This window comes from Ranitomeya imitator, chromosome 7 (assembly GCF_032444005.1).
Source record: "Ranitomeya imitator isolate aRanImi1 chromosome 7, aRanImi1.pri, whole genome shotgun sequence".
Classification (NCBI taxonomy): Eukaryota; Metazoa; Chordata; class Amphibia; order Anura; family Dendrobatidae; genus Ranitomeya; species Ranitomeya imitator.
The window spans coordinates 183,468,819-183,481,926 of record NC_091288.1 but is presented as its reverse complement, the minus strand read 5'-3'; the positions used below and the strand labels follow the sequence as shown (position 1 = coordinate 183,481,926).

Genomic DNA, 13,108 nt, shown 5'->3' with positions numbered 1-13,108 from the left:
AAATCTACAGGTCTCAAGTAGAGATGAGCAGGACGCACAGATAACATCGCGCCAGCTCTGGCTAATTAAAAACTGTTCCTGGAACACCGGATGGTAAGAGATTTGCCTCTCGCCAGCCACTAGGTACCACTGCCTTGCACCCTGGACCAGAGAGCCGTGAACCCAACCACTCATCTCTAATCCCAACTGTCCTGGATACAGCAGACAGTCCCAGATTTGGGTCTATGCCCTGCAGTCTCGAGCTCCTGCTGAATTTCCCTCACTGCCACCATCCCTCTGGGCAATGATTGGGGTGTGACCAAGGGTGTGGCTAAAGTTTGCCATGGAGACTGTAGCACACTGCATGATCTGTCCCTCTTTCTTATCTTGAAATGTGGGCAGTATGGCAGCACCCATTTCCCTATGGAACCCTCCAAGATGCAGCCCCATATATTAACATCATCCATGTTTCTTTGCACCCAAGATACATCCACAGACTCCTCACACTTAGACCTATGTCCTCATTCCCATCTGCACACAGCTCCATTGTGCAGCCCCTCAGTCCTCTCAGAAATTTCTGCACACACAAGCCTCATGGTTACTTCCTGTTATGGAGTCTCTGCACTGGATAGAGGAGGCCACACCTCTTCCTGTGACTTCATCTCTTCACAGGAGAGACTCCATTCTAGCCTCTACCCTCCCAGCACACCAAAAAAAATGGCTTTGAAACGTCCCAAAGTTCTGACCTGGACAGCCAAAGGGCCATGCCTAGGTCATAGCTGGAGGCACTCATGAAAAGCGACCACAGACTCCTATGTACAGGGGCTGCCATATTTGAGGTGTGTAAGTGTCATGCTCAGACACTTATACACCAGGAAATGCAAATGGCAGCCCCCAGTGGCTGAAAGAAAAATGAATAAATAAAAAGAACTCTTAAATTAGTGGATTTAATTTTGTATGAAAAATAATTGATTTTAAAATCAATAATAATTAATTTAAAAAAAATCTAAATTGTGGCACCTTCCCTATAAACATCCTCGAAAAACATGGCTACATATTAGTAGGGTTTTTAGATTTGGTCATAATCCCTTTAAAATGTACAAATATGTGGTTCCCTCATAGACATTTTCAAAATGGAATGGCTCTCAATCATTTGATATTCAAGATCACATGAATTGTAACTCGATCATATAGTCTACATTATCTGATGCTCGGAATGTGATGTTATATGTAGGGAGCACTACAAGGTCTTTGAAAAAGCATATTCTTGAGCTTTTAAGGCTATGTGCCCATGATCAGGAAATAGCAGCGTTTTGGACATAGCGTATTTTCACTGCTTCCAAAACGCTTCGATCTAATCAAGCAGGTAAATGCACATGTGTTCACTGAACCGTGCGCATTTACCGCATCTAATGAATGACTATGGGTGAAACTACGCAGAGAATGATTGACGTGCTGCGGTTCATAGACCGGCTCTGTGGGTGAGTTTACGCAGCACTATATAGAAGCACAGAGGGCATGGAATTTCTATAAATCACAATCACTGTGCTTGCAATGCAGAACGCAGCGTTTGGATGCAGCGCAGATGCTCCGTGTCCAAAATTCTGCTATTCCTGATTGGGGACACGTACCCTAAATAATATTTCCAATTCACCAGATAGTAACAGGGGATTTTTGTGTTATTTACATTGAAAAATTGTATAAACTAGCTAGGTGAAGAGTTCATCAATACCCCCCTCTCCTTCAAAATACAGTATATAGACAATGTTGTATTTCATTATTAGTTCCACATGTTTCTATACCAATATACTGTATTTTCTGGCTTATAAGATGACTGGGTGTAAAAGATGACCCACAACTTTTCCATTTAAAATATAGAGTTTGGGATATAGTCGCCGTATAAGTCGGGGGGTCACCTTATATGCCAGGTGTCGTCCTATATGGTGTGTGCTGAGCTCTGCGGTCGCCGCATATGGTGCGGGGAGCAGTCCCGATGACTTAGTGACTCACCAGGAAAGTGTAAGGGAATCAAGCCAGTCTCTGTATCCTATTACCTCCTTCTTTCACCCTTCTGGCCCGCCCTTCTCTGCCTCTCAAGTCTCTGGAGAATGGAAATGAAGCCGCTCCTTCTTTCACCCATCTGGCCCGCTCTTCTCTGCCTCTCAAATCTTGCCGGAATGGAAGAGTAGCGGCACATGCGCACCTGAGCCGCATCACTTCCATCCCCGCAAGATTCGAAAGGCAGAGAAGGGTGGGCCAGACAGGTGAAAGAGAAGGAGCGGCTTCATTTCCATCCTCCGGAGACTAGAGAGGCAGAGAAGGGTGGGACAGACGGGGGAAAGAAGGAGGTAATGGGATAAAAGGATGGGCTTGATTCACTTACACCTTCTCGGTGAGGCACCTTGTCATCGGGACCGCTCCCCGCACCATATGCGGCGACCGCAGAGCCACACACTCACCGTGTAAGACGACACCCAGCGCATAAGACGACTCCCAACTTTTGAGAAGATTTTCAAGGGTTAAAAAGTCATCTTATACGCCGGAAAACATGGTATATATATTACAGTCATACAGGATTCCGTCTAGGTTGGTAACTTCCCTTTAAATGCAGCTAAACATTTTTTTTATTTTTTAAACCAGATTCCTGCAGGGATTGTAGTTTAGAGAGGGATATTGTGTTTCATTATTAGTTCCAGGTGGTTCTATTTCATTACATTTGTACAGCTTTTCCTCTAGGTTGGTAATTCCCCCAGCAAAGTATGGTGATCCCATCACAGTATGATGCCACAACTGTGATCTCCACAAAGCCATACACACAGTATTATAGGCCCACATAGTCCTCAATGCAGTATAGTGGAACCTCCGTAGTCATCCATACAAAATAGTTGTCCGGGCCCAACATATTACTACATATATTATAATGGAAATCAAATAGTCTTCAGTACAGTGTGATGACTCTGTATAGTACTCTATACAGTACAATGGACTCACATAGTCCTCTATACAGTATAATGGGCCCCTCATTGTCCTGCATACAACATAATGGGCACAAAATAGTCATCCATACAGTGTAATGACTCCACATAGTCCTCCATACAGTATAATGGCCACACATAGTCCACATTACATACCAAGCATGACAAAGGCACAGCTGTATGACCTCAGGTTAATGAAGCTGCACACACACCAGGGATTACGGGTGTCACTTTCAAATAATAAGAATCTGTGTTTCCATTAAGAAAGCAGATAGGCACAAACTGTCCCGTGCAACAAAATCCTTTATTGCGGCATCATCATACCAACAGCAGGCAGATAAAACGATGGACCAATTACAGACGACGATGTAGGATAAAGCTCACAGAATATTTATAAGCAGCCATTGCCCTTGTCCCACCCACTCCTAAGGTGCCCCCTGCCAATTTTCAAGAGGTCTCAGGTACTTAAGGCCCACCATAGGGGAATGCCTGAGCAACTTTCTCCCTCAGTTGGTGTCTTGCTACTGAGCTGCCAGGTCCTGTCCTGTCTCTGCCTTTCTGGGGCTGCATACCCAGGTCTGAATCCTTGTCCAGTTCTTGATACCATGTCTGTCTTAGTCTGTACTCTGGTCTATGTCTGTTCCTGTTGTCTCCTTGCCTGTTTGCCAAACCCATTCAGCTGTGCGTTCCCTTGTGTCCACTCCCTGCTCTGCCCGACACAACCTGTGGCTCTGCGCCTCTCTGTTCTGCTCGCCGCAAACCAGAGGTTCTGCTCTGTTCTGCGCACTTGCGGCTCTGCTCTATTATGCTCTGTTGCTCACCTTGCGGCTCTGCTTTGCTTTCCGCAAAACCCGTGGTTCTGCTGTTTTGCTTTACTGCGCACCTTGCGGCTTTACTCTGCCCGCCGCAACCTGTGGCTCTTATGCTCGCTGCATTCTGTGGCTCTGTGCCTTTCTGCTCTTGAATCCGCCTCCAGCAGTTCTGCTCTTGGCTCTGCCTCCAGCAGTTCGGCTCTTAGCTCCGCCTCCAGTGGTTTTGCTCATGGCTCCGCCTCCAGAAGCTCTGCTCTTGGCTCCACCTCCATCGGTTCTGCTCTTGGCTCCACCTCCTTCAGCTCTGCTCTTAGTTCTGCCTCCTGCAGTTCTGCTCTTAGCTCCGCCTCCTACGTTTCTATTCTTAGCTCTGCCTCTTGTGCTTCTGCTCTTAGCTCCGCCTCCTACATTTCAGCTCTTAGCTCTGCCTCTTGTGTTTTTCTGCTTTGCATCCGCTTTTTGCGGTTCTGCTCTACTTCCATTCTGCAACCTATTGGTCATATTCCTACCTGTTCCCATATACCCTCCAGTCTGAACAGGTCCCTTCCTTTTCCCATATGCCTACCTTTTTCCATATGCCTGCCTGTATTCCGGTCTCTACCTAGTCAGTACCTGTCCTGCCAGAGTACCGGCCATGTCCGCCTGTCCTGCCAGAGTACCGGCTGTGTCCGCCTGTCCTGCCAGAGTACTGGCCGTGTCTGCCTGTCCTGCGAGAGTGCCAGCCGTGCCCGTCTGTCAGTGTCTCAGCTGTGTCCGCCTGCCAGAGTGCCAGTCTTGCCCACCTGTCAGTGTCTCAGCCTGCCTGCCAGTGTCTCAGCCATGCCGCACAAGCCTGACCTCACCATCAGAGGCTCCAGTGAACACCAAGGTAGCTGCTTAGTCACGCCCCTTCCAGGGAAGTCTGATTTGTGGCACAGTAGGGCCACAACTCCCCTACGCTCGTGCCAACCAGTCAGAGTGTGAGCGTTACACTCCCTCTAGTATAATTTGACCCACATAGTCCTCTATTCAGAATAATGTTCCAACATAGCCCTTCATACAGTGTAATGGCCCCACATAGTCCTCCATATAGTATAATGGTCCCTACATTAAAAAAATAAATACTCACCTTTCCCCGATGCCCCACTTCTCCACAGCGAGCACTGTGGAGCTCTTCACTGGTCAACACAACGAGAGCGGAATAGAGATGTTATTGAACCTGCTGCACTGAGATGACAGGCGCAGAGGGAGAATGATGGCTGACGCTCCCTTCTTCACCATTGCTTTCAACTGCATTGGCATGAAGGATGCAAGTAAATATAAAAAAAAGGGTGGATGACTTTTCTAACATGACATTTATATCAGAAGTGAATGTCATAAAAAAAACTGCAAAATTGCTTCCAACCGCACAAAAAATAGCATGTGCCCCAAAAATAAAATATTTCCAGACAAAATATTCCTCAATTTATGGAAACTTAAAAATGCTAGTGCATCTGAAATTTGAAGACAAAATAATGAAGGAAATCACTGCCATAATGCAGTTACTTACAGTGACGCCTGCTTCTATCACTACACGCAGGCAGCCCCAGTGATATAGGAGGCAGAGATGTCAGCATCTTTTGGCGGCTCAGGTGCATCATGAACTTGTTGTAAAAGCCTCCATCTAGAACATTCCACGTGAGTTTTCTTTCTGTCTGTGACTGTTACATTATTACTTTCACAGCTTTGACATCCAGGCAAATATCTGAAGAATATCAAAGCTGAAGCCATAATGGAGAAAGGAAAACGCGATGTGCAATATGATGAGTGGTACAAATAGGACGTTCCTACAGGTAACTGCCCCAGTGAGGAGTCACCATTAAATAGAGCAGAGTCAATTTCTCCTCATTCACCGGACCGGAAAATTTTAGGCTTGAAGTTATATGTTATGTGTTTTCCCAGCTTTTTTGCCATAGATTCCTCCATTCAGCTAAAATACAGATTATGTATGACTGAAAATGTAATATAGCAATATGTAATAAGACCGGTTGTGTATCTATAACTTGGATCAAAGCAGGGCTGAAATTAGACAAAGTAGGGCCCTGGGTAAAGTTTAAAGTGGTGTCCCAAATGCTCACATATTGCACCATGACACAGAAACATTTCTGTTTATTTACATGGACTGAGTTCAGGCAGCTAAACGAGCGTGATCAAAAATATTGACGTTGTTCCATGCTTCTTTCCCGGCCTCTTTAGTGTATGTTCCAACGTTCAGTACTTGGCAGCGCTTTGGATGCAGCACATGTCCACTGCTGGCTATTGAACGTAGGTGATTCCGCATGTGTTCATTCACCGCATCCAATACATTGTACAGGTGAAATTTACCTTGCTGAGGCTCCTGTCTCCGCAAGATGAATAGACATGCGGCAGTCTGGAGAGACGTGACTCATGTCGGTCTCCGTGGTGAGCTGCGGGCATCGATGCACGCGTAGTGGGCATGGGATTTCTTGAAATCCGATCCACTATGCTATTTCATCTGGATGCTGCACAAGTACACAGCGTCCAACCTGTATCATTTACTGACCATGTTAACCTACCCTAACGCATGGCTGAGGAAGAATGATTGGTACAGATAGTCCTCGATACAGTATAAGGCAGGTCTTATATAGTACATATAGTAAAATGCAGCACCCCTCATAGTATACTACAGCCCCCCTCATAGAGTACAACAATGCCCCCTCAGAGTATACTGCAGCCATCATCATAGAGTATAATGTAGTCCCCTCATAGAGCATGATGCAGCCTCTTCAGAGTATAATGCAGCCCCCTAAAAGTTCAATGCAGTGCCCTCAGAGAATATTGCAGCCCCACTCACACACAGTATAATTCAGCCCCCCTCACACACAGTATAATTCAGCTCCCTCATAAACACACAAACCACACAATAATAATAATAGCATACAGTATAGTGCAGCCTCCCAACACCCTGTATAGTGCAGTCCCCAACACACACAGTATAGCGCTGCCCCCCCACACACAGAAAAATGTGGTCCCCAACACCCACAGTATAGTGCATTCCCCCCACAAAAAGTATAGTGCAGAAGACACACACACACTACAATGCATACACACACAATACTTACCTCTCCTTCTCATTCCCCCTGCTCTGGCTTCTGTGGAGCATCTCAACTCCTCAGCTGGCACACACTGAGTCAGAGGCAGTGGGGGAGTGATGGGAGATGGAACGTCATCTGACATGCTCTCCTCCATCACTGCTTTCAACTATATCGGCATGTAAGACTCCTTTTACACACGGGCCCCAAAGCAGCCACATGGTGTGCCAATAATAGCGGCACACCACTGGCTGAGGGCCCATGGAAGAGCAGGGTCCCTAAACAGCTGCCTGATCTGCCTGCCCATAATGCCAGCCCTGGATTGAAGAATAGACTGGGATGATAGATTATCAAAGCTACATATCAAACTTTATGGGCAAAGTATTTAGTTTAGTGTTTAATATCATATCCATCATGGCTATGGTTTCAGGATTAATATGTAACCTAAGTAACCTATTGATATACTGAACTAGCCGGAGCTTCAAAAAACTGTTTTAACGCAATTTTCTCATAGTCACAGCCAGGAGTAGATTATAAGAGAAAGCAGGAAATTGCTTGGCCTGATCCATCTTTATATTTTCTCCATGACCATGACTTCCTAATACATGACAATATGGCTCCTCTGTTCTGCATGCAACAGTCATCGATTGTGTGAGACGGACACCACCCAGTAGTACTGACATCTGAGCATTTCTCTAGGCACAAGTTACGCAATATGATCAAGTCCTGCACTCTGTCACATGGATGATGGGGTGCCAGTGGTATAGAATAGGCATAATTTGCACAGCACACACTAAAACATGCACTATGGAAGCCAAAAGCCAATTATTATTTATCATTCAACAAGAGAGAGAAAAAATATTCCGAGATCATGAGTCAGTGCTTGTTACATGCTAATATCTGCCTGTGTAAATGAACCCTTAAAGAAAACCTGTCAGCTACAAAAACGCTCTTTACCTGTAGATATATTGGTAATCTGTAGGTAAATAATATTTAAAGCATGTTAGGCTGTTTTACTGGGAAAGTGGCTACCATGAGAAATTGAAGTTATAATTTCCCTGCAGCCGCTCACTTCAAGTCATTGAGGTGTTGCATGGAGCTATAACACAGAGAGGTGACTCCTGAAGAATCAAATCGAGTGGCTGCAAGGAGAGTATAATTTCATCAATGAGCACTGATTGATGATATAGGAATTTGATTGGGGTTTATTAGCTTTCATTTTGATATAGCAATAATGATTTGTTTCCTTATCTCATGGCTTTTTTAATAATGCAGTATATCCTCAATTTACACAAAAGGGATGATGTGCTGTCGACAATGATCATTTTTATTGTCATATGAATTATGCAACCAATCACAAATGTTTTATTTGATGATTGCACTGGCCAAAGACTGAGAATGAATATTAGTACAATTGATTCTTTGTGGAATCATCACATTATGCAAATTACACTTTAGTGAGTTAATAATAGAACATTGCTACACACCTTGCAATTTGTATGTAACTTTTTTATGTTTACTTTTCTTAATGTTTTACATTTAGGTAAATATAAGTATTAAGGTTATTTTGCTCAAAAATTAAATCAGATTTATTCTTGGCAGATGGCCGTATCGGGAGCTCCAAAAGACATCTCACATGTTTGGATTTTAAAGCAGATGATTGTAGAATTGCACAAGTCCAATATGAAGAGCATGGCAACATCTCAATCATGGATCCTTTTAATGTACAATGTCCTAATTCATCACAGACTGTTGAGAAAAATAAAAGTTGTGAAATAAGTGTGGAAAATAAAAGAACTCCCACAAAGAAGAAGCCATTTTCATGTTTAGAATATGAGGAATGTTTTACAGAGAAATCAATTCTTGTTACACATGAAATAATTCACACAGGAGAGAAGCCATTTTCATGTTCAGAATGTGGAAAATGTTTTACACGTAAATCATCTCTTGTTGCTCATGAGAGAATTCACACAGGCGAGAAGCCATTTTCGTGTTCAGAATGTGGAAAATGTTTTACAGAGAAATCATCTCTTGTTAAACATGAGAGAATTCACACAGGAGAGAAGCCATTTTCATGTTCAGAATGTGGAAAATGTTTTACAGAGAAATCATCTCTTGTTAAACATGAGAGAATTCACACAGGAGAGAAGCCATTTTCATGTTCAGAATGTGGAAAATGTTTTACACATAAATCATCTCTTGTTAAACATGACAGAATTCACACAGGAGAGAAGCCATTTTCATGTTCAGATTGTGGAAAATGTTTTAGTAAAAAATCACTTCTTGTTACACATGAAAGAATTCACACAGGAGAGAAACCGTTTTCATGTTCAGAGTGTGAAAAATGTTTTAGTAAAAAATCACTTCTTGCTACACATGAGAGAATTCACACAGGAGAGAAGCCATTTTCTTGTTCAGAATGTGGAAAATGTTTTAGTCAAAAATCAGTTCTTGTTACACATGAGAGAATTCACACAGGAGAGAAACCATTTTCATGTTCAGAATGTGGAAAATGTTTTAGTCAAAAATCATATCTTGTTATACATGAAAGAATTCACACAGAAGAGAAGCCGTTTTCATGTTCAGAGTGTGAAAAATGTTTTAGTAAAAAATCACTTCTTGCTACACATGAGAGAATTCACACAGGAGAGAAGCCATTTTCATGTTCAGAATGTGGAAAATGTTTTAGTCAAAAATCATTTCTTGTTAGACATGTAAGAATTCACACAGGAGAGAAGCCGTTTTCATGTTCAGAGTGTGAAAAATGTTTTACAAAGAAATTTCAACTTGTTACACATGAGAGAATTCACACAGGAGATAAGCCATTTTCATGTTCAGAATGTGGAAAATGTTTTACACATAAATCATCTCTTGTTAAACATGACAGAATTCACACAGGAGAGAAGCCATTTTTATGTTTAGAATGTGGAAAATGTTTTACAGATGAATCATCTCTTGTTACACATGAGAGAATTCACACAGGAGAGAAGCCATTTTCATGCTCAGAATGTGGAAAATGTTTTACACATAAATCAAGTCTTGTTAAACATGAGAGAATTCACACAGGAGAGAAGCCATTTTCATGCTCAGAATGTGGAAAATATTTTAGTAAAAAATCACATCTTGATACACATAAGAGAATTCACACAGGAGAGAAGCCATTTTTATGTTAGAATGTGGAAAATGTTTTACAAATAAATCATCTCTTGTTAAACATGAGAGAATTCACACAGGAGAGAAGCCATTTTCATGCTCAGAATGTGGAAAATGTTTTACATGGAAATTTCAACTTGTTACACATGAGAGAATTCACACAGGAGAGAAGCCATTTTTATGTTTAGAATGTGGAAAATGTTTTACAGATAAATCATCTCTTGTTACACATGAGAGAATTCACACAGGAGAGAAGCCATTTTTATGTTTAGAATGTGGAAAATGTTTTACAGATAAATCATCTCTTGTTGCACATGAGAGAATTCACACAGGAGAGAAGCCATTTTCATGTTCAGAGTGTGGAAAATGTTTTACACATAAATCAAGTCTTGTTAAACATGAGAGAATTCACACAGGAGAGAAACCATTTTCATATTCAGAATGTGGGATATTTTTTTCATCTGAATCTCAAATTGTTAGACATCAGAGAACTCATATTGGGAAGAATGCATTTTAACCTTTTAGTGACCAAACCCTATTTTTCAAATCTGACATGTGTTACTTTGTGATAATAATGATGGAATGTCCCACATTCCAATTATTCTGAGTATGTTTTTCCTGACATGTTATATTTCATTTTAGTAATAAATTGAATAAACATTTGCAATATTCAAACTTTGAATGTTTTACCTGTAAACTGCATAGTTATACTACATAAAAAAGTTAAAATATTTACCTTATGTCTTCTAGTGTATTTCAGCATAATTTTGGGCTATTATCCTAAGTCATGTGACATGGCTCGTTAAAGGGTCGTCATTGACTTGTAAGATTGCTACTTCCAATAGGTGGCACTAGAGTTTTAGTTCTCTTCCTCTCTGAAAAGACAATTTGCACAATTAGCATAATTTTTCAAACGTCCTTTCATTTTGGTAGAAAGTTTAAAAGTTTAGCAGCAGTTTTTCTTTATTTTAGGGCAATGTATGAAACTTATATTTTTAGAGACCTATTCAGTTTTGAAGTGACTTTGAGGAGCCTATATAGTGGAGATTCCCCAAAAGAGATGCCATTTTAAAAATAGTACTCCTTAAAGTATGTAACACTGCTGTCACTAAATTTGTTTACCCTTCAGGAACTTTATGAGAAATGAAGCAAAGCCAAATTAATGGAAAGAAAAATTGTGGTGATCTCATGAAGTTTGTGTGTGAAGGTCGGGAGTTGTGTACAGCCATTACTATGTGAAAGGACTATGGTGTCCATCTTAGTGTGTTGGGGGGACTGTGGAGAATATTATCATACTGTGGGAGGGGATATCATTTTGCATGTGGTGGAGCTGTAGGGGTTACAATCATTCTTGGTGGAGGAAATGTGAGGGCCATTATTAACTGTGTTTGGACCTCTAACTATATCATGCTGTGTGAGAGGGTTCTAGTTGCCATCTATATACAGTGATGGGGCTGTGAGGCATCATACTGAGTATAGGTAGCTGTGGGGTTATTATTATCATTTTCCAATGCATGGAGCTGTGTGCAGTCTTAAGGTACCTTCACACTGAATGATATCGCTAGCGATCCGTGACGTTGCAGCATCCTGGCTAGCGATATCGTTCAGTTTGACACGCAGCAGCAATCAGGATCCTGCTGTGCCATCGTTGGTCGGAGCAGAAAGTCCAGCACTTTATTTCGTTGCTGGATCTCCCGCAGACATCGCTGAATCGGCGTGTGTGACGCCGATTCAGCGATGTCTTCACTGGTAACCAGGGTAAACATCGTGTTACTAAGCGCAGGGCCGCGCTTAGTAACCCGATGTTTACCTTGGTTACCAGCGTAAACGTAAAAAAAAAAACACTACATACTTACATTCCGGTGTCTGTCCCCCGGCCCTGCACTTAGTAACCCGATGTTTACACTGGTTACCGGGGGACTTCTCATAGCTGGTCGGTGGAGAGCTGTCTGTGTGACAGTTCTCCAGCGACCACACAGCGACGCTGCAGCGATCGGGATCGTTGTCTAGATCGCTGCAGCGTCGCTTAATGTGACGGTACCTTTAGGCTATAAATAGATAAGAACGCCGACCACAGACATTACCACCTTGAGAAAGACACTGTGTCGGAACGCGTGGGTCCTTTAATCCTTCCCGGAATGTACCCTTGCATTTAGGACCATGAGGACTTTTGGATGGTATAGGGTGAAGTATGAATAGCATTTATGCTGGGTATTGCTCTATGTGGCATGTTTAGCCTCTCATTTTGAGGATTTCTGGATGCCTGCATCCCTGTGTACTATAATAGATCATATAAATCCACACATAACATTAGGGATTTTTATGTGCATCTGGGTACTAAATGCCAATATCATCAGTACCACCATATACAAATGGTATATACCTGGGTTTTGTATAGAACATTTGTAATTTGGGCTATTTATGCCAAAATATTTTTCTCAGGTTAAATCCTTGTTATTGGGGTATCAGTTGCCCTATTGTCCACTCTAGTCTTTGTTAAATGGCTTGTATATAGAATGTGTATTGGGTAACAAGGAGCATACTGTGGTCTCTCCTTATGCAATGGTGATTTTCAGCCGGGTACTATGTGTATATTTATCTATGTTCTGTCCTCACTAGATGAGGCAGGCTCATACGTAGCTATACAGTCAGCTAAACCGCTATACTCGGGGTCCAATAAGGAGACTGTGGTTGAGTCTGTGCTTTATTAAACGTAGTGGTATATTGATGCGGTGAAACTGTGAACAATGATATACATAGAATCAGTGCATGGTATAGAACAGATACATAATACACATTATATACATTATGAATAACATTTAGAAAGCTAGTAACTGAACTGGGAGTACAACTGGCTAGGCTAGGCTAATATGGAGCAGAAATATCTACAGAAAGCATAAAGATATACCAGCAATGTAATCGCAAGGGGGATGAAGTGAAACGTCTTTCCTTGGAAGCAAACTGAAGAAAGTGAAAGGAAAAATGGAGGGAAATGGAGGCTGAGCTACCATAATGCATTGCAAAGGAGGAGGAGAATCAGACATGGATAATACAAACACAGAAGATTGAACTGCCAACATAACTCTGACCGCTAGAGGGAGCCAAAGCACTAAAAACA

The 13,108-nt window shown here is 42.1% G+C and overlaps 1 pseudogene; it reads left to right on the top strand.

Moving 5' to 3' along the window:
* The window catches only part of LOC138646128 (zinc finger protein 208-like), a 162,721-nt pseudogene that overhangs the window by 32,998 nt on the left and 116,615 nt on the right, over positions 1-13,108 (top strand).